The sequence below is a fragment of the Myiozetetes cayanensis genome, unplaced genomic scaffold, assembly GCF_022539395.1.
Source record: "Myiozetetes cayanensis isolate MyiCay16 unplaced genomic scaffold, myiCay2020 scf1, whole genome shotgun sequence".
Lineage (NCBI taxonomy): Eukaryota > Metazoa > Chordata > Aves > Passeriformes > Tyrannidae > Myiozetetes > Myiozetetes cayanensis.
Window position 1 is genome coordinate 141,410,564 of NW_026086604.1, and position 27,811 is coordinate 141,438,374.

General features: G+C 38.1%; 1 long non-coding RNA gene across 1 annotated transcript in view; it reads right to left on the reverse strand.

The window, feature by feature from the left end:
• Positions 1–23,667, reverse strand: part of LOC126637394 (uncharacterized) — a 55,385-nt gene extending 31,718 nt beyond the window's left edge. Inside the window, exon 1 of the long non-coding RNA XR_007628314.1 lies at positions 23,498–23,667. This is a non-coding gene — a long non-coding RNA (uncharacterized LOC126637394). The remainder of the gene's footprint in view (positions 1–23,497) is intronic.
• Positions 23,668–27,811: the final 4,144 nt, after the last annotated feature.

Below are 27,811 nucleotides of genomic sequence, written 5' to 3' on the forward strand. Positions count from 1 at the left end.
CCCTGGCTAAACGTGAATGAAAAGGTGCATAGACACTACTAGCAGTGAATTTAAAACAATTTTTCCAAGGATCAGTTGGTAAGTAACGTAAAATCCGTTGTGTGTACGCAAGCCATACATGCATCACACTGATAGATATTCAGCAAACTATTTATTAGAGAATCTTGGCTACAAGTAGATAGGTAAAAATATAACTCTTTTTGGACATAATTTACCAAAAGAGTACAATGCCTCTAACTAAAGAGCAAGGCTGTGATTAAAAATCAATACTGGTGCTGTCTACCACACTGTTCACAGCTAACACAGGTTACAAAAGCCTGAAATAGAGATGCTTAGTAGTGTTTCAACTGTTTAACACCAATGGTTTATTCATCTCTACTTTTTTCCAACATTTAGGTAATCTTCATTTCAACCCAGAGCAGGTGCCAGAGGACAAGGTCACTTCTCACAGCGTGTGCTGGCAGGTGCCACAGTGCAACCTGACAGTGACACACACAAATCCAAAGGGGTGGCCAGTGGTCCAGGCACTGCAGCAGGGAAACAGAGAAAATTGTGGATTGTGACTGTGTTTTGACAGAATAGAAGATCTCATTTAACAGAAACCAGATATACCAGCATCAGTCCCCTGATGCAACAAAAATATGTTTTTCTGAGGATTCCCACAGCACTGAGAAGTAATCACTTCCCAAGCTACACCAGAAAACACTTTCTCACTCTGCAGTGACAAAATCGCGGAGCCCCAAGCCAGCTCTGCTGAGATGAACAACTAAATGAAATTACTCTGATAATTAAGTTCATACAGCAACTGCTAAGCATGGTACTGTGCCCACTGAAGAATTTGTGGTTTAGTTACATTTATTATAAATTCAAATATCACATCTAGGCCATAAGCTAAATTATACTGCTATCTATTAGAGGCAACATTCAACAACAAATGTTTGAGAGCAGCTGTTTCATTTAGTCTTGGAGAAAGCTTTTCATAGATCTGACAGTAATATTCAGCTCCTCTGTAAAGGGCTTTCCAGGCCTATGAATTTAGGTAATTTTATTAAAAAAGTATATGTTTTTCAAGATTCTCTAATCAAAAGTCCAGCCTCTCTATAAACTGAGGAAACATTTCTGACTTCACTGGTATTGTGACCATTTACCAGGGGCTGGTCTTTGGCCTCCAGGCTGAAGTTACAACCCCTGCAAATGCTACATCAGAGATAATTTTGTGGTTGGGTTTTTTGACTAATGTTAGACATAAGTCCCATGGTTATGACCTATTTCCTGATCTTCTAATTTGCTCTTTTTCAGTACAAATCTCTTTGTGTTGTTATCAGAACAGGAGATGAAACTCACCTCTTTTATCCTTTTGAAAACAACCCACAAGAAATAGGCATCACCTCTGTACAAACTTGCATTGGCTTGTTCTCTTTTTAAATTTAAATTTCTAAAAGAAGATGTATCATTATTTCCAGTGTTATTTCTGCACAACCAACAAAAAAAAGAAAATGCAATAAAAGCACAATCCATATGATATCTGCTTTTTATCATCCTTTCTCCCTTTAACTCCCTTTCTGAATGGGAACAAGCAGAATGAAAATAAAATGTAAAAGAATATATATAAGTGCAGCATGGAAAAAAAAAGTCTTTCACAAATATTTAGAATCGTGTTTATTTTATGGCTTTAATACTTGGTAAAAATAGTCCCCGAAACTGATTGCATGTGGAAAAAATGCAAACTCTGCTCTGTGTCATCAAAATGCAATTGTGCTAATGGCACATACGAAACCAGAGCAGCTTACTGCAAAAATGGATTTCCATGTGTAAGTAGAGTGGATAGCACAAGACTATTCCTTGAACCTTTACCATAAAGAAAATATTGTCCTGCCAGGTTCTATTTTCACTTTCTCCTAACACCACAGCATGCTCAACAGTTGTCTGCTGTTGTTTGCCCACTGGCATCATGTTCTCAATTTCCCACTACTTATCACTTCTGCAATTACCAGGCTAATACATTTTGTGAAATGCTACCTTAGATTCTGTTTGTCAAGGCTTCCATATAAGCACAAGCATCCACTTTGCATTTTCCCCTCATCCATATCTCTAAAGATAATGGCAAGGTAAACTTCTCCTTGGAAGAGCTCTTGGATTTGAGAGGCTTCGGAGTGTGAGAGGGGATTTGCTGCAAACAGGGGCTCGGGGTAATCTTCTGTAATCTTGTGTAAGTTGCAATAACCATCTTTTTCTCTTGGGTTAATGTAATTGTGAGCACATGGAGGAGGCCATAGGAAATGAAGAAAAGTGATCTTCAAACGAACTTGCAAAATAAATGCATTGGTGTGTACTGAGGAGGGAGGAGATGCGCTCAGAGGAGCGAGCTCTCCCCAGCTTGCCCATGGTAAGACCTGTAACTCTTGACACATGAGAAACCTTTGCAAAGGGAGGAGAAACACACCACCATTTGCTGAAATATTGGTTATGTTCTGTTTAATCCTTTCATCGTTCTTCTTTTTTTTTCCTTTGCTGCCTTTCCATGGAAACATAACACAGTCTATTGTTTTGTTTAATTTTTGTGATTTGTTTTTCTTCTATTGACCTCCTCTAATATGTGTCTGATTCTATTTTTTTTCAGACTAGTTAATGATCCAGGAAGAGGAAAGACATTTTCAGGGCAGTTCGAATATAAATGATAAACTGTAAGTCACATTTGTTTGCACATGGATAGTATTTGTGGTTTCACACTGTTCCAGTGCAGGGGCTCTTCTTCCAAGAACTGGCTGGGTAGTCTGCCTGTTATTTATCACACTGTCCCAAGTAGATGATTTCTGGATGATTAACAGAGCTATCATTGCATTCTTACATGCAGGCTGAACTTATCTTGCTGCTTCTGAAATACTTAGCAGTTGTTAAAAATAAAATTATAGAAAAAAGCATGCCCAGAAATACTCATCTACTAACCTTGTTAAATATCTTTTAAATATTAGCAGTATTTTAGCTGTAATTAAAGCCTAGATGAACTTTCCCAACCTTCCCATTGTCCATGGTTTGCAAGTAGTTGCAATCCCAACCTTTATTTAAATCACAGTGAGGATATTACACTAATGATTATTTGACTTTTCAGAGTGGGAAAGGATCTCAGAGACAATATTGTCTTCCAAAGAGCATAGGGAAGTTTACCTTCAGCATCCCAATGGGGTTAATTCAAACAGTAGCCTGAACTACAGAGTATTTCAGGTAGCTTTGCCTCCCTAGTTTAGAAACCAGATAAGCAGAGCCCCAAGGTAGGGATGATGCTACTGAGGTAACACTTTCTACATGCCTGGAAAGCATCTGCCAGTCCTCCAGTTTATGGAAGTGAAAGGCATAATCTGAAGATGTCCTTGGAAATGCAAATTCAACTTAAAACCTACTAAGTTGTCTCCCTTCTTACTGCATGGGTTTAACAAATGCCAATTGCAGCCATTGCTCTGTAGTATGTTGGGGGAGTTATCTACGGTTTGTTTAGGAACATTTTGTGATTAAAGGGTAGGAAATGATAATTTTTACTTCAATTAGTTAAACTGCTCACAGTGCATTGTGGTAGCAAACTCTGTGACCCGAGAAAGTTTGCCAAGTTCCATGACACATCTCCCAGTACAAGCAAATAGTATATAAACCCATCTTGGGTTACTTTATTTTCCATTTCTGGTCTGTGGGAAGCTAAAGGAGAAACCATGAATGTTATTATTACCATTCCATTCACTGTTTCATATCACTGAGACTCAGCATCAGCCCTGTGGAAGTAGAAAAGAGTCAGAAATATTCTTTAAATCTCTTGTCATAGATCCTAAACTGCATTTATCTCTGTATTTCCTGTTTATTTATGTGATTAATCTATTTAAATATTTTAGAGAGGGCTCTATCCAAGAGTACACAGAGAAGTGTGTTTATATACACTTATATTCTTAAAGATGAACTGGAAACACGAGGAGTCATTCAAAAATGACTAAGCTGCTTTTATATCCATTTCTTCATGGCTTTTGATTTTCTATAAGTCATGTGGGTGCCAAGGGAGAATGGTAAAGAGAAAAGCCTTCATTTTACTCAGAGGGGACTTGGCCATGGTCACCCCTTTCTTCCTTCACTAATAGGCCTTTGCCAAGAAAAAAGTGCCATGTTTTAACTCTTTTTTTATCTTTGAATACCTCATATGCACTCATCAACCCAAAAAATGGCTTACTTTGCTCAGTGAAACAATCCTTTTGCCTCATGGATAAATTTGAAATCCAGTTCTGTATAAAAGTGTTTAGTCTAGTTTCTCCTACAGAGAAAAATAAAACCAGTAATTTCCTCATTATTTACCTAGATACAACAGTAGCTTAAAAATGTAAAGAATGATACTTCATTGTACCTCTTCTGTGGTGGAAGCCTGTTTTGATTCTCTTTTCATAAGAATGAAACTCCTGATTCAACCTGCAGCGTTTTTTCCGTTTTTTGTTCTGTTTTCCAGATGATATCTTGTACCCTGGCAGTACAGCCATTTCCCTGTCAGAGAAGCACAGGAAAAGGAGGAAAACAAATGCAGAATTTCCTACTGAATGATTCAATTCATCTGGAATAACATTTGAAATAATGAAAGATTTCTCCCATTAGTAAAGTCCTGTGCCCATTATTTAAACTGAAATGTGTGCTGTGGAGTTGCAGTCCTGTCTTCCAAAAAAATTGGTTTTCCTACCTAAAGAACACTGAGTGCCACAAAACACTCCACTCAAAATATCACAGGGATTTATAACACTCATTTCAATACAAACAAGGATTAATTTACAGGTTATTAATTAAAAAATTTTGCAACAGTTTCAGTGCCCACTGTTAATGCATTATGCAGTAGCATCTCTAGATAGTGATAAATTTTAAATTATTTTTAATTATTTTTGAAAGTTATATTGAATCCTCTGATTTTCATTTGACTTCCAAAAGCAGTGAAGTTGCCATATTAAGATTGTAAAGACCAATGTCCTGAATCAGCTCTTAATGAATATTGTTTCCTCCCAAATCACTGATTCATGTTCCAAAATTTAGGTGTTCATATGCCCATTATTTTGCCAAATGTTGTAAGGTCAGTTACGTATGACTGATGGCCTGACAGATAGCAAAGATGACAAAGGTATATTAATTCCCATTCTTTTTTTTTTTCTCCATATAAATGGTCTCAAATAATTATTTTTACAGTTTTAGTTCAGCCAACAGTCCAGTGCAACCAGTGGATCAGCTGGTTTAAAATGCTTTTTTGCATGAAAAGAACCTGATCACCAAAACTTACTCCTGGGATCCATGGTGTTTTGCACTGTTTATGTAAAGTGGTGCAGATGTCCCTCATGAGGCCTTCAGAGAAGACTCAAGACAGCAGGAGGAACACCAGGCAAAGATGTGTCTGTTTAAAAGTGTCTGAGGAAAACTGAGGAATGCCTTTCTGGCTCTGCAGGAGCATTGCAATAGAGGACATATGTTTCGGGAGTCCAGTGGATTTAAAAACTATTCTTGAGTAAGCCTGATGTTTGAGATTATCACATACAGGATCAGCTCTTTAGTGCTGGAGCCAGAATATGGGAAAATGAGCTTTGCAAACTGACGAGAGGGAGCCCCACAATGTTCAGTGCCCAGCCAGCTCTTCTCCAGGGTTGCTGTGTGCTCTGAGCTGAGGAAAGGATGGACTTGTGGTGGAGGGTTCCAGCCCACCCCAGCTGTACTTCTGTGCCAATAGGCCCAAGATACATTTCCATTATTCTCATCCAATGCTTCTTTTAGGACAGAAAAGGTATTGCTATTATTGCTCATTAGTTTTGTCTTCATTATGACATTGATAATTAGGGTATTGGTTATCATTGATAACAGATAAACTACTGGATTCTTCTAGAGAAAACTTAGTGATATAGAGAGAGCTCTTGTTCTCCTTCTAGTGTTTAATTTAATATGCTATATTTCAACATCGCTACACTCTAAAAATATTTCATATTTATAATAAATGAAACTTTTTGTCTGTGACATGTCTGTCAATATAGAAATAGTTGGCATGTGCCAGCCTTATTTTACAAGACAGTGGGAAACAGTGTCAGATATGCTTAATTAGAATAAATCTTGGGAAAACTCTACTGTATTTTAAGAGTAAGGTCAGTTCTTAGCTAGCCCCACAATTCCTGTTGAGACCTTGAAGAATATGAAGTTCACCTGCCATCTTTCCCTGAAAAAAAGTACTATAGAGCTCTGTCTAGCAGCCCATCTTTGATTTTTTCCAAGTCTGGCAACATTTAGAGTGCTGGAAGATCAGCTTAGAAAGGGTCATTCGAATGTAACTTGTTAATCTTTAAAACATGAAAAATTTCCTTGAAAAGTCTCCGTGAGAATTCAGAAGAGTTGTACTGCGTAACAAAGCAGTTTATGTAGAGCATGGTGAGCCTTGGCTGCTGTACACCAGTGCAGGAGACTGGAGCTGAGAAAATCCTGTAAGCTGGTACTCCAAGAGTTGCCTTGGAAAGGCTTTTGTTACGCTCCAACTTTTTACTGTTCAGAACAGATTGAATTGAAATGAAATTCAGGATGGGAGTCAGCCATAATGAAAGAGAATTTTTGTTGTCTGGTGACTGTTCAGCTTGCAGTTAGCTGCAATTATCTCTATTGTTCCCCAATTAGCGGTTGCTGGCCTTCTGCCACTCTGCTTCATAATGATAATGTTAAAGAATTGAATTCACATGTAGCCTGTTACAATCTCAGGGATGCCAGTGTGGGCTCTGGCCAGAAGCTGCTCATCTATCTTTTTGTAAAAAAGATACATCTATGTTTGGTAAGAAAACTGAAAGAATGGGGCACAACAAACTGAGACTTGCCACCTACTGCATCTCACTGTTATATTTTGGTATACTTTTATAGTTTCGGGCTCTGCTTTTGCATGCTGGGAAGATTTCCACCACTTAGATCTGACAGTTGGCTTTTCACCTAGGCATCATTTCATTTTTTGGTTCCTTCCTTCAGTGACAGTGTATCTCCAAAAGCAGTTTAGGTGCAATTCCTGTGTCTCTGCACTACTGAGTGGTTCATGAAGAAACCACCTAACTCCTCAGTCCTTTTAGTTTCTGAAGGCATTCTTAATTTTTACCCTCCCACGTGTCTTTGCCAGAGGGGAGACAAATGGATGTGTAGGTCTTTCCCTGCTAGGTGTGGGTCTAATCCTTAAGCACTTGGTGCACAACATCTAGGACCAGGGGGTTTTTGTAGGTAGCCTCCTCCCTCCTAATTCCCACAAACTGATGTAAACTTGATCCTGTACAGCAGGAAAAAAAATCTTAGTTATTCAAAACAGAGCTAGGGCTCAAGGTCACAATCTCCTGGACTTTAATTTTTCCAAAGGGCTGCAGTGTCGATACACAAGACAAGAAAGAGCAGTAGCCAAGTGACACCTGTGTAGAAGGTCAGAAGAGTGTAAGTTATGTTTTCTCTTCATGCCTGAGAGGTCCTCAAGTTACTGCTGCACTGCATTTCTCACCAGTATCTCTGCACAGCTATTACTTAACATCTCCCCAGCTGCTTTTGCAGCTCAGCTCAGAGCTGGGCTGATGTATCCAAATTCAATTTGGTTCTCAGCATCCAGGGAATTTAGTTAGATTTTGGTACTTGCAGATGAACAACGTGAACATCCGAAAGGATAGTTAGAAACTAAATTACACTGTGTTACAAAAAATGAATTAAATCTCAGCCTTTCTTTCTGAACTACTAGATTCGAAAGGTGGCCTTCCTTTACAAATACTTGTAACTGATTTCTCTCTTTCAAAATTATTGTCCTTCTATTTATAGAATCACAGAATTATTAAGGTTGGAAAAGACCTCAAAATCATCAAGTCTGACCTTTGACTGAATACCACTATGCCCACTGAACCAGAATCTCAATGTGCCATGTCTACTCATTTTTTAACACTTCCAGGGCTAGTGACTCCACTATCTACCTGGCAACCTGTTTCAATGCTTAACAATTCTTTCAGTGAAGAAATTTTTCCCAGCATCCAACTTCAGCTTCCCCAGGTGCAACTTGAGGCCATTTCGCCTTATCCTGTTGCTTGCTGCCTGGGAGAAGAGACCGAGCCCTACTTTGACACAACCACCTTTCAGGTAGTTGTAGAGGGAGATAAGGTCTCCCCTGTGCTCCAGGTTCAACAACCTCAATTCCCTGAGCCATTCCTCATAAATGATGTTTTCTAGACCTTTCACGAGCCCTGTCATCATTCTCTGGATGTACATCAGCACCTCAATGTCCTTCTTGAAGTGAGGGGCTCAGAACTGGACACAGGATTCGAGGTGCAGCCTCACCAGTGCTGAGTACAGGAGACAATCACTGCCCTGGTCCTGCTGGCCACACTATTTTTGATACAAGCCAGGATGCCTTTGGCTTCTTGGCCACCCTGGGCACACTCTGGCTCACATTCAGTTGCTGTTGACCATCACCCTCAGTTCCTTTTCCACTGGGCAGCTTTCTAGTCACTCTGCCCCCAGCCTGTAGCACCACCTGGAGCTGTTGTGACCCAAGTGCAAGATCTGGCACTTTGCCTTGATGAACCTCATCCATTTGGCCTCAGCCCATTGATCCAACCTGTCCAGAACCCTCTACGGAACTTTCCCATCCTCCAACAGGTCAACATTCTCACCCAACCTGATGTCTGTAAACTGACTGGCGATGCCTTCAATCCCTTTGTCCAGATCATCAGTGAAGATATTAGAGAAAACCTGAGCCCTGGGGAACACACTTGTGACTGGCCACCAACTGGATGTAACTCCATTCATCACCACTCTCTGGGCCAGACATCCAGCCAATTCTTTTCCTAGTGAGGAGCACACCTGTCCAAGCCATGGGTTGCCAGTTTCTGCAGGAGAATGCTGAGGGAGACAGTGTCTAAGTCTTGACTGAAGTCCAGATGGACAACACCCACAGCCTTTCCCTCATCCACTATGCGGGTCATACTGTCATAAAAGGAGATCAAGTTGGTCAAGCAGGACCTGCCGTTCATAAAAACCGTGCTGGCTGGGCTTGATCTCCTGGTTTTCTGTAGGTGCCGCACGATGGCACTAAAGATGACTTGTTCCACCTCTTTCTCCATCATTGAGGTTGGGCTGACAGGCCTGCAGTTCCCTGGATCCTCCTTTCAGCCCTTCTTATAGATGAGTTCACATTGGCCAGCCTCCAGCTGTCTGGAACCTCCCCAGTTAACCAGGACTGCTTCATATCAGAACTAATTTCATCTTCCCATTCAGTTCTCTTTCATCTTCCAAATTGCACACTTTTTGAAATCCCTTGTAGTACTCTTAAAGCACTGATGCTCACATTATTACTCATAATTAAAATACACTTTGATTGGTGCTAAATTTGAGAACACTGACCTTTTATGTGTGACAAAACCATATATCACTATTTAGCAAGGCTTTAAAGAACTCAGAAAGCTAAAAATTACTGTGAGGAGAAATCAAAAAAAGTTAAATCAGAAAACAGTATCTAGTGTACTGGGCAACTAAAAACCTATGCCACTGTGACATTATGCAATGACTCTATTCTCATGGCAAAAGCATTTTATTATTCTTACTTCTACATTAAAAGATTTTTTTTTTAAGAAGTGGATATTTCTTCCTTGTGATTTCCCTTACAGACACACATGTTTTTCTTTCAGTGTAGTTTAGTTCTTTTGTTGCCTTATGTTTGATGCTTTATTATGTTGTGATTTCTTTTACAAGGAAATTTATTTAATTTCTACTATATAACCATCTTCATCTTAGAATCACTTCAGTTTGTCATCTGTTTTTCCTTTGTAGAAGAGAACAGGATGCCTCTTTGTTTTGAATTTATCTTGTTTTGAATGTTTTGTAATCAAGTGGAAGTAATGAGGTTGAAAGCATCACTATACCTGTGCAAATGTCTTGTTGAACCAAAGGAAAGAGAAATAAATCATTATCAAATACAACCTGCTTGGTCATTAAGTCCTTCCAAGTAGCACAGCAGCAGAAATACACCAGAGTTAACAAGGAGTAGTGCTTTCGAAGTAGACAGAGGAGGGAGTGAAGCACAATGTCTCCCTTGAGCCAATATGACTTCCTTTTAGTCTCCTACTATTTTTTTTTATGGTTTGAGCCAGTGGTTTGAATAGTTGGAGCTAGCCAAGCAATGGATAATTGAATTTTTTCCATTGTTAGGTTCATCTTTAATTAGCACATTTTACTGGCATTTTCAGCAATTATTGTTAATCATTTATGTAGCACCTTAATGATCTTGTGTGAGGACTTTGTATTTTTCAGAACTAATTGCTGCCTTACAACAGAAGAGGAAAGTGTGACTCCAGCTCCCCAAGATAAAGTTGAATGTCAGCTTTTGCACAGCTTCTGATAAATAACACTCTGAGTATCTATTGTGTTACAAAGGCCATTTGCTCACTTAAAAAACACTTTCAGAGCATCTGTCACTGTCTTTGTTTTGCTTCAGTGCACTATGCTCCAAAAGCATTATTTCCAAAAGGGGAATTAGAAAATCCAGCTGCAATATTATCCCTATACCTCCCAGCTAGCTGGAGAATATTAGCAGTGGGTTCTTCTTATTATTGGATTTGGTTAATCAAGAATGCAAAATAAATCTAATTAAAAATAATTAAATAAATCTGAGGGGTTTTCTTTCCTTCTCTGTGGCTGACATCTACACTTACACTTGAACTTCCTATAATACCTATTGCCTTAGGACAAATCATGTATATTATTTTAACTGTGCTCTGGTTTGACAGTCTCTTCTGCTCTGTAAGTGAAACTTCTTTTCTGCTGGGGAAAAGAACCCAAACACTAAAAAATCAATTCTGTAATAGTGTAGATACTTTATGAACGTATTGGTCAAAATCCTTACATCAGTTGGATCTTTCCAGTATGACAATTTTCTGAAATCTGGCACATTTGCAGAGCTAGAGAAGACAACGTGTTCTACTTGAATGCATGTCCTGGGACCTTGGTGTTTTAGGACTTGCACAGAAAACAGAACAAAAACATGGTCAAAGCCCTGAGAACTTGTGTCCAATATGCAAGAAGAGGCAGCAGATCAATAAAAGTCTCACAGATGCTTGTCAGCAGGAGAGGAGACAGTTGCCCCAGGAAACTACCAAACTAGCAAATGGGCTGTTGAAACATTATGGAAAAGGAGGTGTTAAGAAAGAGTTTAAAGACAGACTGAGAAGTTTTACACATATTTGTAAGAGGTTGCTCTCAAACGTTAACAGTGGCTGGAAAGAAAGGATAAAGCTTCTTTTTGAAAATGTAGCCAGGTAAAACCTAGACACATGCTCTGAACAGAGCCTGGAGTTGACTTCAGGGCCAAATCAGAAGGAAAAAGCTTTTGTTGTCTGGGAAAGCCCTCAGAAGCCTTTCTTTGATATGAAAGGGAGGGGGTACCTCAGAGACAGAAAGAGAGAAAATTATCTATGCAAAGGTCTTCTCGGTGTAGATGGGAGGCATGGGATTTACTCAGTCCCAAGAAAGCATGCCACATGCGTGACAGCAGAGCCTGGATAATAGTCTGAGCTGAGTAAATTAATCAGAAACTATGTATTTTAGAGGTGTCAAAGTAACGTGAAGGTCAGATTATGGTCCTGTGTGATCAGATGCCTAATAGTTCTGTCCACAAGAAAAGAAAAAAATATGATGGAGAGTATTACTTCTATACTGGTTATGTTGAGCCTAAACGTCTACAACAAAGTGTTAGAGATGGTCTAGGATTTTAGTTTGGACAGAAGAGTAGGATTTACCCTGTCTAACTTCCCATAGCTACAATGTAGATATTACTGGTCATAGTGAAAGGAAAGAACAACAGTTAGATCATCATTCAACTGCCAGATTTTAGAGGTGTTCTTTAGTAGTTGGTTCAATTGCACCCTACACTTCTTTAAATATTAGTGGCTTCCTTTTCCAACCACACAGAGACCCTACAACAGGTACTTCTGAAATAAATACCTACATTCAGATATACAAATCCCAGTCATGGGGTAGAAGTGAGGCACAGAAGCAGAGGGAAAATTTATGTTGGTAGACAACATTTACTTAGAAGAAATGTACACAGAAAAGACAGAGCTGTAGGAGGTCCCCAAAGGGGAATGGCAAAAGACAAGGGCACACTGAGAACGTACAAAAGGAATCGTTTGAGAGGTAGAAGGATTTATTTACTTTACATCAGTAACTAGAAACTGAGGAGAAACACAGGAAAGAGGCTAAAGATGCTGAGTTGAACATACATGGGAAAACACACCAGAATCTGTCAGCTTTATCTTGGAAAAAATAAATTATGCTTTTTGGTGGAGTGAGAAGCAGAGACAGGCATAATGAAAATTTTGAGGAATGTGTCAGTTTGTTGGTAAATTCTTATTTGTTTTACTTCAAAACTCAGTCTCCATACCTGTAAAATGGGACCACAGCAAATACTGTGTCCTGAATCATCAAGCAGAGCATGCAGATACTGTTCCTGGAGGCGAACAACATCAGGAGCCAGAGCCACTCTGGGTCCCCAGCAGAACTTTCTGATTCTTTTTGCTTCTCACTGCCCTGCCCCAGATGGTCTCTTGTGGTGAATCAAAGGTACTCTGTTTCCTCCAAGGCCACACTTTTTAGAGTATCGTGCTTCTTCATGATGTATAATGTGGCAAAACAAAATTTGACTCAGTCACTTTGTGCCATAGGTCACCCATGGTGTACAAGAGCAACAGTGTTTCCATGAAGGCTCTCCTCACTTTGTCTCTTTTCCATCCTCCCTATCTCTCATATCTTCCATTTCTGCCTTTATGGAAACAGCCTAGAAAGGGAAAGTTACAAAATGTGCTATTGCTTAACTATTCATTGGATGCAGTTAAAAAAATCATGCAAAGGGTGAGCTGGATGGTATTACAGATACATCAGGAATTAAACTGCTTAGGGAAAACTGTTGCCCATATATTGCGGTCCTGGAACTTTGACGTCACAGGCAATGAGGAAAGATTTTCCATTGGGAAAAATTAAGCTTCATCAGCTTGAAACAGGCAGCACAGATTACGAATCAGGATTCCCTGTTTTCGTCATAATTGTTAATAATTTAAGATTATGTTTTACAGCAATGACATTTGCTGATTCAATGGAATATCCTGCCACTGGTGTTTGAGTTTACTGGTGTGGAAGTGGTTGGTTGTTTTCTTTGATTTTTGACACATCAGTAGTGTTTCATAACACCATCATCTTCATCACTGCATGATGATTAAACCATTTTGTGTTTGATCCAAGCAAACTGGTCTTTTTGTACTACAACAAGAATGAAAAATCAAGAGGAAAATAATCACTTTACTACTTGGAGAAAACTCATACCTTCTAAAAATACTCTATAGCTGGCTGTAAGCCTTCTTGGCAGGGGATTGTAGGGGGTCTTTAGGTTTGAAACTTTGCTTCAGGTGTTGAATGTCACCCGCCACCCTTTTGGCAAAAAGTACACACAGAACTTGGATTTTAGGCTAATAGGGCTTGATGGAGTTGAAATAACAGTAAATTTACTTGTACATGCAGCTCCTTTGAAACTTCAGAAAACCTCCTGCCACTTCAAGGGTTACATTTCCAGTGTATTTTAATTCCAACAAGGTTCATGTGTCTCCTAAAATAGAAATACTTGTTTTTCTTCTTTAGTTCAACAGTGATCTCTCTAGTTGGATTAACGCTGGCAACATGGACAGTGATAAGAGAGTTTTCAGGCAACGTTAAGAACCAAAGTTTTAGATTTTTCCCTGAAATAGACTAATCAGAGCAGAAAAACTTCCAAGGTTTTTGAAAATGTGAGTGAAAACAATAATATTTTTTAAAAATTAAACTTGTTTCTGCCATTCTGGATACACATACTTCAGAGTATCACACAAGTGCATGAGAACTAACTGACTTACATCACTTTGTGTTCTAAAATAAGGGCACAATTTGCTTAAAAAGCCAAAATGCATCTATTTCTGCACTCAAGACTGCTCCTGATATAAAGGAAGCTAATTTCAAAATGCTTTTCCAATTATAAAGGAACAGATTATTTTTCTGCATTACAACAGTGCTTTCCTCCAGATTTTTTATGCATTCTATTATATAAGACTGAATGACTTGTGTTGCTAAGAAAAATGTTTTAACGCTTTTGAATCCAGGTCCATGGATTTGCAATGTTAAGATTTCTCTCAGTCATTTTTTTCCCTGTCTTGTGGTTTGTTTACATTAATATGTACTTCTGGAATTATGAATACATTGTGTTATTACATGTATAATAACGTGAGAGGATAAAACACCTTAATAATGTGACTTTTGCTATAAATAACATCCTTGGTTTTAGTCTCTTGTGCTCAGTTTTCCCTGTTACTCTACTTTGGAGTTCTATGTTGGTTGGCTGCAGTTATTCCTGCTGTCCTCAAGATTTTAACTGGGTTTTTTCAGGCTGAAGTGACAAACTGGGAGCAGAACTGATTCAACAGGAATGTACACTGTACATAGAGAATATGGATAATACAAGGTACTTCACTGGCTGTAGCTTCTTATTTCCTCTTTGCACTGAAATAGAAAGAAATCTGTCTAAGTTACATCACGGAATGATCTTGATCCTGGTGTGTGCACCCATCAGAAATGAAAGGCAGTAGCAGGATTGCTGTGGGCCAGGCCCTCTCTTTAGAGGAAGAGTGGTTTTAATGACCTTGTGCAAGGCATGGCTGGGACCCTGATGGAATATGGCATGCAAATTTAATCACCTGTGTTCAAACCTCCGTGAAAAAAATGCAGGCAACCAACAGGGAAAAAACAGAGTGCAAAAGCTTCATCTTCTCTAACTGTGTGAAGCAAACACTGAGAGGGAATATCACAGACTTAGAAACAGAGCAGGGAAAAATAAAGTGCTGCTAGTGTTACTTAATATAACTGACAAGGGAGATAATGGATCCAGACTGTTTGGGAATACAGGTAGGCTGGAAGTCAGGATTAATTTTACCCATCAAAGCGGTGTGGTCTGGAACAACTTTCCAGTACAATAAGTATAGCAAAAGCCATATATGGTTTAATCTTGATCAGTTTTTAAAAAATTCATGCTATAATCTGAGGTCTCCAAGTGATATTTTATACAAAGATGTGAATCTCGAAAATGTCAGTTGAGACCACTACACATTGTCATTGCAGACAATGTTTACTAAAAGTTTTTGAGTTGGAAGAATGTCACTGTTTTATCTCAGGTTCTGAAAGTCTGTTATTTCCAGTGATTAGGAGAAAATTATATTTTACCACAAGCTAAATAACTTAGGAACAGAAAATATGTATCAGAATATAGGAGGTTTGGTACAGTCCTATGACTGCACATATATAATATCATACAATTCATAAACATTTTGTATTAATTTGTTCAGCCACTGAGGCAGTTGCTCCATTTGTAACTTCATTTATAATGTTTATAATTTGAAAACTTTTGCCAACCAAATACTTTTGAAATGATTTGTGTTGTTAGAAGTCTCCTAAGATTTTTCTTTTCTTTCCATGGAACTCTAGCTTCTAAGTACAATCCATAAATCCTTTCCTCTAAAACTTCATTTTACTCTCAGTATCCAAATGTGTGTCATTTGATACTTTTTAAAAATATTATTTTTATGCCAAGATATGTCTGACATGAAGATGTATGGAATGTACAAAACAGATCGAAATTGGGGTCTTTAAATAAACAGTATACTTAATTCCGTGGTCCACTGAAACCACAGGGAACATCAGCAAATGAATTTATCAAATGGCACAAGTGGGGTTTTTTAGGGGTTGAAAGGGCCTCTGAATTGTGTTGCATCAATAATTTCAAGTGAAAGGATGAAGACTCTGTATTAGTGAACACATCTATTCTGTGAAAACCAGGATGGCAAATACGGTACAAAAAAATTTCCTTATTATTTGAACGGTATTATCCTGAGCAAACTCCTCTCCTGGTGGCAAAGACAGAGATGGAGGCTCTCCATTCTTTTAAAGACTTCCATCATGTCTGAGGCCTGTCATTTGGAGTTCAACTCAGACATTTTACAGTTAGGGTGCTATCTCTTCAACACAGTGAAACTGAATTTCTTAAGAATTCTTTGGATACTAAAACTTCTTGGTGAGCTTTTCCTAAGCTAATTCTTCCTGTGTTACAATTGCATAACAGTCTCAGATCAAACTCTCTTTAAAAATGCTGCTGCTGCTTTAATTTGAGATAAATAGATTTTTATTTACATCTTTCAGTTCCTTAATTTATTTGAGCTCAGGGGAATCAGTTATTCTTGGGCATTGATTCATATTTAAATCTATCTACAAGAAACGCATTAATGAGTATTATGATAATAACACAATAATACCCTGATTAAGATGGTAGTTTTAAGTCATGAATATAAATTGTCTTTAGCCTGATATTCCATGCATTAACTTTTGGGAGAATATGTGCTTAGCCCAGCCAGACTGGCTCCTTTACAAAAAAAAGTTATTAGTATTGAAAATCTAAAGTGAAAGCTCCAAGTATTTTATAAATAGTATTGATGGGGGTTTGCATCCAAGAAATATCACAATTTTGGATATATTAAGTCTTTAAGTTCACTAAGGCATGTGATTAGACACAAATATCTGCTTTCAATAGAATCTTGCTGCAGAGCTGGGAAAGTGTGTTTGTCTGCATGGACAACAGTTTAAATAATTCAGGAACAGAGGAAAATGCTGTTGCTTGAATAATAGATAGATCAGAAGACTGTGAGGAAGAGATCTAAAATAAAACCAGCTATCTGAAAAACTCTGTTTAGTGACAGGGGAAATAGTTTTGATGACTCAGACTTTGTCTATCTTCAGAAATTAAGTGGAATAGTTGTCTCGGAAAAGAGTGACCATTTGAGGATTTATAATGAAACAGTTATTTCACTGGCTATTTCACCACATTTTCAGCTGTAAACAAGTCTCAACTGCTGATGTATTTATGAGTTTAGTTGCTGATGTTGTTTGCAGTTGATGTTTGCAACAGTCAGATGACTTACATGATCAGTAATAGAGTCAGAGGTTAGATAGCTACAACCATCCCAAACGGTTCTACATAGACCATTTACTTATTAGCACAGTGTTTTGAGGTGTCAGCACGGGAGACCAGATGGTAAAAATATTCTTGTTATAGAGAATGTAAAAGAAAATAGTTAGCTTTTTCTATCATAGACATTACTAGCAGAAGTCTAATTTAATCATGCATGCTAACACAGCTAAATAAAGTTACCACTGTATATTGAGGTACCTGATAACAGAGAAGGATTTTGTGTGTTCCTCAGTGTGCTGCTGAATTCCAGCCCAGGGACCTACAGCTCTGGGCTACCTGTAATGCTGCTACTTGATGTGGTTGATACTAAAGGAAATACTGGGAAATGTAGGTCTGAATGTGAGAAAACTGGGAGTAAAGGATTTTTGGATTCTCCACCTACTGAAATTAATGCCCAGACCTTTCCTCTAATTTTGCTGAAAGGAGACATGTAAAATCAGACTTCTCTACAAAAAGCTTTCACTGACAGGTAAAAGTCCAAAGTGGTTGGATTGTGAAGGCTGGAAAATTTAGTCATGTATTTTCAAAAGCATCCACACACACCTCAGAGCAAATAGTGCAGGGATGCATATTATTTATTTCCTGATCTATTGAAGCAGTTCAAGTTGTTCTCTCTTGTACATGTATCTTGAATAACTCACTATTCTTTATAGAATTTTGTAGATATGTTTATCCAAACTTTAGACAGGTAGCCCAGTACTGATTTCTGTGGGATATCCCCAGAAAATTTCTCTCTCCTTAAAAATTGTCCTATAATTTCTAATTGTCAGGAGCTCACAAACCAGCTTTTGATTGGACTAATTGTCTTGTTGTCTAAGCCAAACTGAATTAATTTTTCTCCCTAGACTATCATATGCCTCCTTAGCAAATGCCTCTGTAAAATCCAGGTATATCCAAGGCCCTCCCCGTCTTCAGTTTTCTGCCTAAAAACTATCAAGCTTGTCTGGCCTTCTTTATTTTTAGATTTCTATGTAGTTTTGTTCCCATGACAACAGTCCCATCTATGGACTAGTGACAGCCCATCATCTGTTACACAGGGACTACAGGGGCTCTGGGACACCTCATGGCAGTGCCAAACCTCACCCAGATGTTCAGCCAGGCCTTGAGAGTGGGCTCAAGGACTGCTCTCCTCAAAGTCCTCTGAAAGAGGAGCACCAAGACTAAACAAAAGGCACTGTTGGCTACAGTCCACGCTCCAGCTATCGAGACTAAACGGATGGTAAATGGTTCCACTGGAACAGGCACAAAAAGACGTTCTCACCAAACACGGGGAAAGCAGTGAGAGAATTAGGACTGGGTGTATCAGAGGCCCAACGTGTCCACCTGACGTGCACCACCCGGCACAGTGCTGCAGTCAGGAGCTAAGGCATCCCTTGGGAATAGGACACAGCCCTTAGCAAGGCAGGCTGTGCTAGCTTTGCTGCAGTCCAAGGTGTTCTTCACACACGAAGTTTGCTTTAGGGTGGTTTGAAACCTTACCTGAGAGGCAGGATGTATGATGAGGCCTAGATCATCTCAACTTGGTTTTTTCAAGGAATTCAGGTTTGGCTGAAGTAAAGCAAAGGTTCCTTTATCACATGTTATGCATTTGGAAGAATAACTAACATTTTTGTGGCTTATTTGCTGCCATAATTGTTCAAATAGAGGAAATTGTCGCTCTATAGTAAGGGAGAACGTGTTTATCATGTCAGTACAAGGTTATTTAAAATTGCATTCTAGTGTATTTTCTGAGTTTCAAATATGACTGTCTTTCTGACAGTCTTTTTAAAAGGAAGCAAACATTGCATAAATCATATTCAAAGATTGTGTTATGTGTATTGAAGCATGTTAAAATGTTCTGTGTTAACTGATGAGATATATTGAACTATCTTGTCCTGCAACAATTGCTTGTTTTCTTCATTGAAATAACTTCAAATTTTGCCTTTACTTGCCCGCTCAACATCATTCTACAAGTGTCAAACATACATACTTAAGTGAAATTTAAAATAAATATAACAACAATAAATAAATAAAATATAAGATGCTTTTAAAAAAACTTGAAGAGCTTCTACTATTCTGACCAAGGAAAAATGAAGGGATGTTTTTGACCAAAGATTAGAGAAATAGGCTTTTCTCTTAAACACAGATCCTTAATGCCCAACTCTACTTATATGAACAGGGACCATTATATTTTAATGGATTTTTTTCAAGTTTTTGAAGCCTTTAGGGGAATTTTAGGTGCAGTGTTGACCTAATTTGAATATTTCATGGTCACAGTAAAGCCAGCTCTACAAGCATAGTAGACAAGGCAACTTACCTGACTGGTGAATGGACAAATTATAAGAGGTAAAAAAAGTTTGAGCCCAGTACAGTCTCCTGAACATTTAGTTGCAATGCTGTAAAATGGAGGAGCAAAAAGGCCCAGGAGGGCAAAAGTACTGAGATCATCCTTTTTTAATGCAGGGTGTTTTGGGTTTTTTTTAAGCGAAGTAAAAGTCCTGTGCTTTTTAGCCCACATAGGTGTCATCACCCTCCTGGGTTTTCAGGAGTGGTCTCCTGAAATTCAGCACATTCTCAAGTCCTCTCTGACCAGCAGTCATTTACTTGTTTTATATAAGAACAGTTTCAGTGTGACAGAACCAAATCTATCTGTGTTTATGGTACCCACCTGCAAGGTGGGAGACATTCATTCAAGTTTCCAATCCAGCCATATGAAGGGAGACAATTAACCCAGGTCTCCCCTTTTTAGACAGCCAGCTCTGTGCCAGCCTCATCATCAGGTGAGATCTGTCTTATGAGAAAAGGACTGAACAGATACAGATGGTTAACAGCAGGAGAAGGTGCTCACTGTGAAACCCAAAATATCTCTGATGCTTCACACTGTTGGGGAACAGCACAGCCAAACAGGAGAGCTTTGTCTGTGCATTGTAAAGGGAATGCTGAATTTCTAATTTCATTGTAATCAGGGTCCTCACAAGATTGATTCTCTGTCCTTTGTCATAGAAGAATAACAGATAAACAAGTAAAAGCAATTTTGTTCCCTCCCTGTAGTATCTCATCATACACTTCCATACTGCTGTTTATGCAATTCTGCTTCATCAACTTTATGTTTTTGAAGAAGGCAATGTTTGTATTAGAAGAGATATTCCTTTGTGTCCAGGCAGTAACACTGAGCATTCTTACATGAATACCAGTAGGTTTCTTCAGCTGGATTACTGGTTTCTGCTGGCCTCCACTCAATGAGAAAGTTTGCTCTTTTGACACTTCACCTCTCTTGTTACTTTGTTCCAAAGCTGTAAAACTTCAATAGCGGAGGCAAAGGTGAATCACATCAAATTTCTTATCTTCCACCGAGACACCTTAGGTGCACCAGACTTTTTATGGAAATGAAATATTTAATGTGTAGAATAACCTAGCAAGAGCTAACTTATATGATATCTTTACAAGAATCATTTCCGCTGAAGAGTAATCAGGTATGCTCTCGTAATCATCCTCGAACTCAGCCTCTATTTAGCAAATCTGTTCTGTGCAAATTGTGTCTTTTTATCTGTACTTGCTGCTATTAGCTCTGTTATGACTCCTACCTTTTTTATGTTTGAAAGCTCCTTTTTTTTTTTTCAGACTACTTGTTAGAAGCCATGGGTCGACACATTTATGTACAAAACCACTGCGTGTGGGATGGATAATGGCAAAGAAATTACCATGAAAATCATTTAGTCTGGAAGAGTGAAATTACATCTATTGTGCTCCCAAGAAGACAATACATGAAGTGCTAAGGGAAGGGTTATAATCAGATACTTTGATTAAGCCTACCAAGAGAAACACAAAAAGCTGGTATTATGAGTGTCCATTCCCACAGTCATCGGCAATTTTCACATTTAAGTTTTCAAACAAACAAACAAAACAAAATAGCAACCCCCTCAGTTCATCCCCTAATTTATGAGAACAAGCAGTACCATTTTAGGTTAAGGATAATGTTTGTTTCCAATACTTGTGCTGAGTTACGTATCAAAATTTTGGCTGCTAATTTTGCCTTAGACTAAGCATCCAAAATCTCAGTACCTCTACTGAACTTCTTCAATCTTTAAAGCAGATCTGGAAAGACCAAAAGAAAAGAATTGTATTCATGTTTTTCTTTCTTTCTTTTTTTTTCAAAAGTGCAATTCTCATCAAATTGAGAATGTGACTATATCAAAGACATTTGTCTAACTCTGGCTATCCATACCCTTACATTTTTTGGTTTGATGTTAAAGACCTCATTTCCAACCTGCCCCGAAGTGCCACTGAATTATTAAAAAAAACACAAAATACCTCTTTTTTTCCTAGAAACTATTTTCTCCCCAAACATATGAAGCTGTGTTGTCTCTTGGAACCACTAAATCTCTTTCTGGATGAAAGATCAGGATATATGTCAAGATAGACTTTCATGTTCTTCTACATTTTTTCAACATTTCCAGAGACCCAAGTACATCTTAATGGTCCCAGTGAAAGTGGCAGCACTGATTTCTGGAGCACATCAGGCTCTCTTCTGAACATTGATAGAACATGGGAAACTTCTGCTTTCCATGGAAAAATCAATTTTACATTGAAATTAAAAAGTAGGAGCAGAGCAGCCAAGATCAAAGGGAGAGTTGCATGACAAATTCTGTAATTTTTAGACTTATAGGAGTGTTATATTACAAATGGATTGCACTTCCCTTCCAAATTCTACTTTTTTGTCTGACTTCTAAGTACAAACCTAAGTAATTTATCTGATAATCCAGCCATAGAGTCCCCTTTCATCTAAAAATGTCATGTCCCCCGAGTAAACTTTCTTTAAGATAAAATGAGAAGGTATGAACTTTCTAATAACTTCTAATATTTAATTTTTATGCTATCCTTGTATAACTCACAAAAAGTCATTTTTTTCTACTTTTGGGCTGTATGGGATAAAACCCCTTGGCAGTTTATTGCAGGTCTGACTCTAACCTATTCTAAAATTATGACTTGAAAGTTATGTTACTGTATTTATTCTATGTATAATACTCAGTTGAGCTTAGTAAAGCTGCTTTCTGGGTAATTCAAATAAAAGGTAGTCCCCCTTGTTCTGCCTTTCAGAGGGATGAACCTATCAGAGCAACTGTAAGGGATAATTACATTGAACAGGTTATTTCTTTACAGGTCCTTCCACTCTACAACTGGAAAGTCACATTAGCAATACATCAATAACATTCTTACATATACTGTGCTAAAACTAAGGCCTGCTTGACTCAGATGTTGGATACAATAAAGTAATTTGGCTTAATATAGAACTAATCAAGGCTCCATCTTGACGTGACCCAAGAAAATAGCTGTCTTCTAACCATCAATTTCACTGGCACTAGACAAATATGCTTTCTCTCTTGAAAAATGTGTATTTATAGTGTAGCAGATAGCTGCACTGGGTATATTCTTGGAAGCCAAGATAAAGCCCTTACTTTTCTGCACAAATAATCTGATTTTGAAAAGCATTCAAATGTAAAAATTATGTTAATAAGTATGTTGAAGTAACCTCCAGTGGAAATACCATAGTAATTTATCAAGTAGGAGTTTAAAATGTCTACATTCACTTTTTTTTTTTTTTTATTTTCAAATGGTCCATTTTGACCTCAAAGTGTTACTCTTGACTAAAATAACAACCTATTCTTGAGTTTTCATGAGTCTTCAGGAACTGAAGAAAATTTTCATCTGAACTGAGACAGCCCTCTCAAGTCAGGCATCTGGTTTGCCTGTCTGTTCCCTCCAAGCAGATAATAATCTCCTGCAATTGCAGTTCATCATCTAGACTGGAAACCAAAGTGTCCATACACATTTGTTGATTTCAGCTGCCAGGAGATCCAAAGAACTGAAAGGTTTGCTACTCTGAGGGGTTTTCGTCTTTAAAGAATAAACTGTTACAGAAGTCTCCTTCCTGGCAGAAAAAAAATATTTAACCCAGGAATATTTTTTTTAATACTGCATTACAGTGCTATAACATTCAGGAGCTACCTATGGTTATATATGCTACTAAGCCCTAATTCATGTGAACAGTATAGCATTCAGCCTTATGAAATATTTGAAAATAGCATGGCTATGGCAATGGTTCTGTTTTTCTTCCTGACAGTGGAATTATTCTTTGCTTGAAGGCTTTAATTTCTTATGCAGGAGGGAATTTCTCCAGGGAAAATCACACACGTTATTTAGAGGGAAGGAAAAATTTGTACTCATAAATTTTAATGTGTAATTTATTTGCTTGTTTCTGTGGATTAGTCTGAAGAAAAATGTGAAGGGCAAAAGCCAACATGTCTTGATTAATGCTCCAAAAGACCTTTCAGGGATTAGGAATCTGGATGAATTGTTTAAAAGCATCTAGACTTTTAGGGGGACCTTTCTAAATGTTCTAACTTAAACCAATACCTTTTTAAATTGCATAATAATAACTCTTACCATATGGTGAACATAAGTGTATTCCAAAAGCTTCCTTCCAATTTCACTTGCTTGCTTTAACTCTCTATTGAATACATGGCAGTATATTCTTGTCATGTACAGCAGGAGATGAAATACAAATTGGTCACTGGAGATAAGAGAAACAAAAACATGTGCTACTAACTCCTAGTTCATATCAACAATACTGTAGTTAAAAAAAAAAAGTTATGAAATATTGAAATTAACACAGTTATGGTAATGGCACCTCTGCTTTCTACTGCTGACTATAAGTGGCTAGGTCCCTCAGAGGTCACTAGTTAGAAGGAGAGTGAGATCTGCCTTTAAATTCAAATCAGAGTTCCATTTTATTTAAAGAATTGGCAGCATTGATTCCTCTGACTAAGTAGAGATTAAAGTTTAGTTTGCAGGTTTAAGCACAACTCAACAGAGTGAGGGTATGCAGTGAGGCTCTATTGGGAAAATCCCCACAGAGCTGGTACACCTAACTGGACACCACATCTTAGTAGCACACAGTCTGCTCAAATGAGAACCTCCTAGTTACAAAAATTGTATTTTTTATTAGTTATATAAAAAAACATGCACTGACGAAGACATGGTGGGAAAATAATTAATTTAAAGAAAAATTTACTGACTGACTGTGTCTCATTCCATTCCTGTAAGAGTATCTAAATCTAATTCTGGGGGAACATTCTTTTTTTAAGTTTAGGAAAAAAATTGACAAATCAAAAGAAAGGAAAAAAAGAACTTTACTAAGCAAAGAATCTAGGCAAGAACTTTTCCTGTGTTCACATAAACTCCAACCCCAACTTATTTAAATAAGTCTATGGCAAGTAGGTTAATGAGAAACTTCAGACCCAGTGGCTGGGAAAACAACTCAGAAGAAATGTACAAATATAGCGTGAGTTTCCAAACTAAAATGATGCATAGACGTCTGAATTTTTTCTGGCACAGGAACTCATGAATTATATTTCCTCATGAAGAAATCCATGAAGTAATTTGGAACTCTCCCAGCAGAGTTACCAGGTACCATATATGTATTGGAAAAAACTTACATGAATATCTGGCTATGCCACAATCCTCAGGACCAAATATAACAAACTATCTGTGATAAGAAAGCAGATGAAACGTAAGAAAAAAACCACCTCTGAAAAATAAAAGAGAAATTTGACCACAGAGGACTAAGACTAGTGCTATTTACTGCAGCATTTTCAAACTGTACTAAAGAGTTCACATGCAGAAAGGCTTGACTTATCACAGGCCATCAACACTGACATCTTGAAGCCCTTTCTCTGTGACAGCATCATAAATTCTGGAAAATATACAGTTTTCAGAGAGGCAATCCTTCAGCATGGGTAAATACAGAGATTTATCAACAAAAGGAAATCAGCCAAAATACACTTTTTCAAGAAACCTTTTAAAAAACTCCAACAAGCTCACAACTCTTCCATGTGAAGCAAAATCAATAAAAATCATGTCAATAAAGCAGTACAGAAAAAACCAAGAAGATTTATGTTAGTAGTAAGGAAATTGATACAAATGTTGGAAGATGTTCTAGCAGGCTTACTTACAAGGTCTACTACATTAATCTATAATATTAAGTTGTATCTAAAACGTATCTATTATCTATAATAATAAGTTATAAGGGCTAAATAAATTATGAAGCTCAACCTGGGCAAAGTTCAACAACAGAATTAATAAGTGAAATACGCATCTTAAAAAAAAAAATTAAAAGAAAGCTTAGCAAGAGCAGGGTTTACCTTAACCAGTCTTTAAACACATTTTCAACCATAGAAGGCTGTATCAGAGATATATCAAACACACACTTAAAAGAGGCACTAAAAATTTCAAGAAAATATTTGATAGCCTCCTTCTTGGTACACTGTATAAGCAAAAAGAAAGTAAATCTGATATAACAGTTTTATAACAGGGCATGTCCTTCACAGGTGAAGTAGACAGAATATTGACAAAAGCAGCACAGATGTCTGAGAGGTTCTCTCAGTGTGGCATTTGGCACTGAATATATGCTTTTAAGATGGAGTCAGACAAAGTCAGAACAGAGTGATCCAACAGCAGAACGTTACTTGTGTTTTACCAATGATACAGCTCCTGTTAAAGACAATCAGTGAACAGGCAAGTCAAACAGTACTGTAAGAAAAGGTGGGTTAATAAGCAGTAATAAAACCAATACAGAACAACAAATATTTTCTAATTTTCCATCGTATTTAAGGGCAACAAGTGTTAAGAAAATTTGCTTTCATGTAGATATAAGAAATAATCAGATGAATACTCTATTATGAACTGGGAAGTCAATTACATCATTCATTAAATCAAAAGAAATATGGTCACTGCAAATTTAGTAACTCAAGACCAAACTAATCTTTGCTTCCAATATAATTTCTAAATTCATACCTGGATGTCTCCAGTGTTTTTGAAAAATAGTAAATATTGAACAGAGATTAGTTTATAAAATATTCATAGATTTATCCTAAAATTCCATAATTGCTGCACGTGCTAAGAATGAAGTTATAAGGAGTATCATTGCCTGACAGAAAAACATGGAAAAGGGTCACTGGTAATAGAAAAGGTTTTTTGTTCTTTTTTTTTCCTAGCTCTTTTTGATTGCATGGGAGAATCCAGATTCAGGCAAAACCCAAATCACTGACCATTTTGACTCTCAGATCTTTGCAGTTATAGTTACCTTTCATGCCTTGGGGAAAAAAAAGGAGCTGTTACCTTTTCCAAGATCCCTCATTACAGCTCTGAAGTTACTGTTGATTTTCATGAATTTGGTTTCCTTTCACTTTCATGACTGGGATATATTGACCTTGGGTATTTTGAACCTGCATTTATAAAGCTGACAATGCTGATGGAATGAATCACACAGGCTTGCATTTCCATTTAATTCATATGTCTTTTGAATTGTGTCTTTTTTTCACATCATGCTGAATTTAGACCTTGGAAAATTGAATTGCTAGTTGAATTATAGTGTTAAGTGTCACTTTGGAATGCCTATTGAAAATTCTTAGCTTTTTCTATTTGCCATATGCAGCACTAATTTTCGAAAGTCATTAGGGTTAGTTTATCCTTCTGAAGAACTATTTTTGGACATGACAAACTCACTGTCCCTCCCCTCTGCCCACGTGCAGCCCAGAAGTGTTGATTTTGTTGGCACAATGATAAAGACTGAGCACATGAGTGTCTGAGCCTGCAGAGACACTCAGCTGGTGGATGGGATACATCAGGAGATGCAGACCAGACCATGGCAGAATGGCACAGGTGAAGCCACAGACCTCTAAAGACACTGTGGGAACACAATTTACTTCTTTTACCTTTGACCCCTGAAAAGCTGCAGCCAATGCTGCATTCACAGGGCACTGCTGGGTACATATCAGGAGCAGGGGGTGCTGGTAAGCCCTCCTCCTTCCACCAGAAGTAGAGCCAGTCCTTCCACCTTCACTTGCTGGCAGGCAACTTGATGGTTGTTCTTTAGGTTGCTACTGATGTCTGACTTGGATTTTATCATGCTTCCTTCCCTATCTTTTCAGTAGGAATCAAGAGGTATGAGTACTTGTTCCTCACTCTTGGGGCTGGAAAATTAAAATGAAATGGTGACTGCACTACTGAGAGACCCTGAGCTGCCACTGTGGGCTGAAATTACATCTGTGAGTGTGATGCAGACAAGCTCAGGCCTGGCTTGGGCCACCTACAACAATGACCTGCTGGAGTACACCCTCCTAAAATGATTCTCAGCCTGGAAAAAGATTTTTGTCCAGCCAGGTCAGAGTAACAATAGAAGCACTTCAGAAAGTCAGATCCATCTATACCAGCACACTGCTATGTGATGAAGTACAACTTGTCTCTTTGCCCAGAGAAGCTGTGGATGCCCCATCCCTGGAATTGTTCAAGGCCAGCTTGTATGGCCGGCCAACCTGGCCTGGTTGGCTGGCAGCCCTGCCCGTGGTGGGGGGTTGGAACAGGATGATCTTTAAACTCCCTTCCAATCCAAGCCTTTCTGTGATTGCTCTGAATCTATGAAACAATTGTATCGCATTTATCACAGGGTAGATGAGCACAATCCTGACTTTAATTATGTTGCAGTAAGCCTGAGGTGGTGCCACAGCCTCCTCTGAAGCCACTCAAGCATTACACCTATGTAGGTCTGTGCCCAGAGCTGGGGCTGAATCACCTGTGTCCCGTCTATTAAATCAAAGATCTTGTTGCTACTTTCTTTGGGGCTTTGTGTCTCTACATTAATACTACCAGCCCTAAGTGCAACAGTGCTTGCTTTGCTTAAAAAAAAAAAAAAAAAAAAAA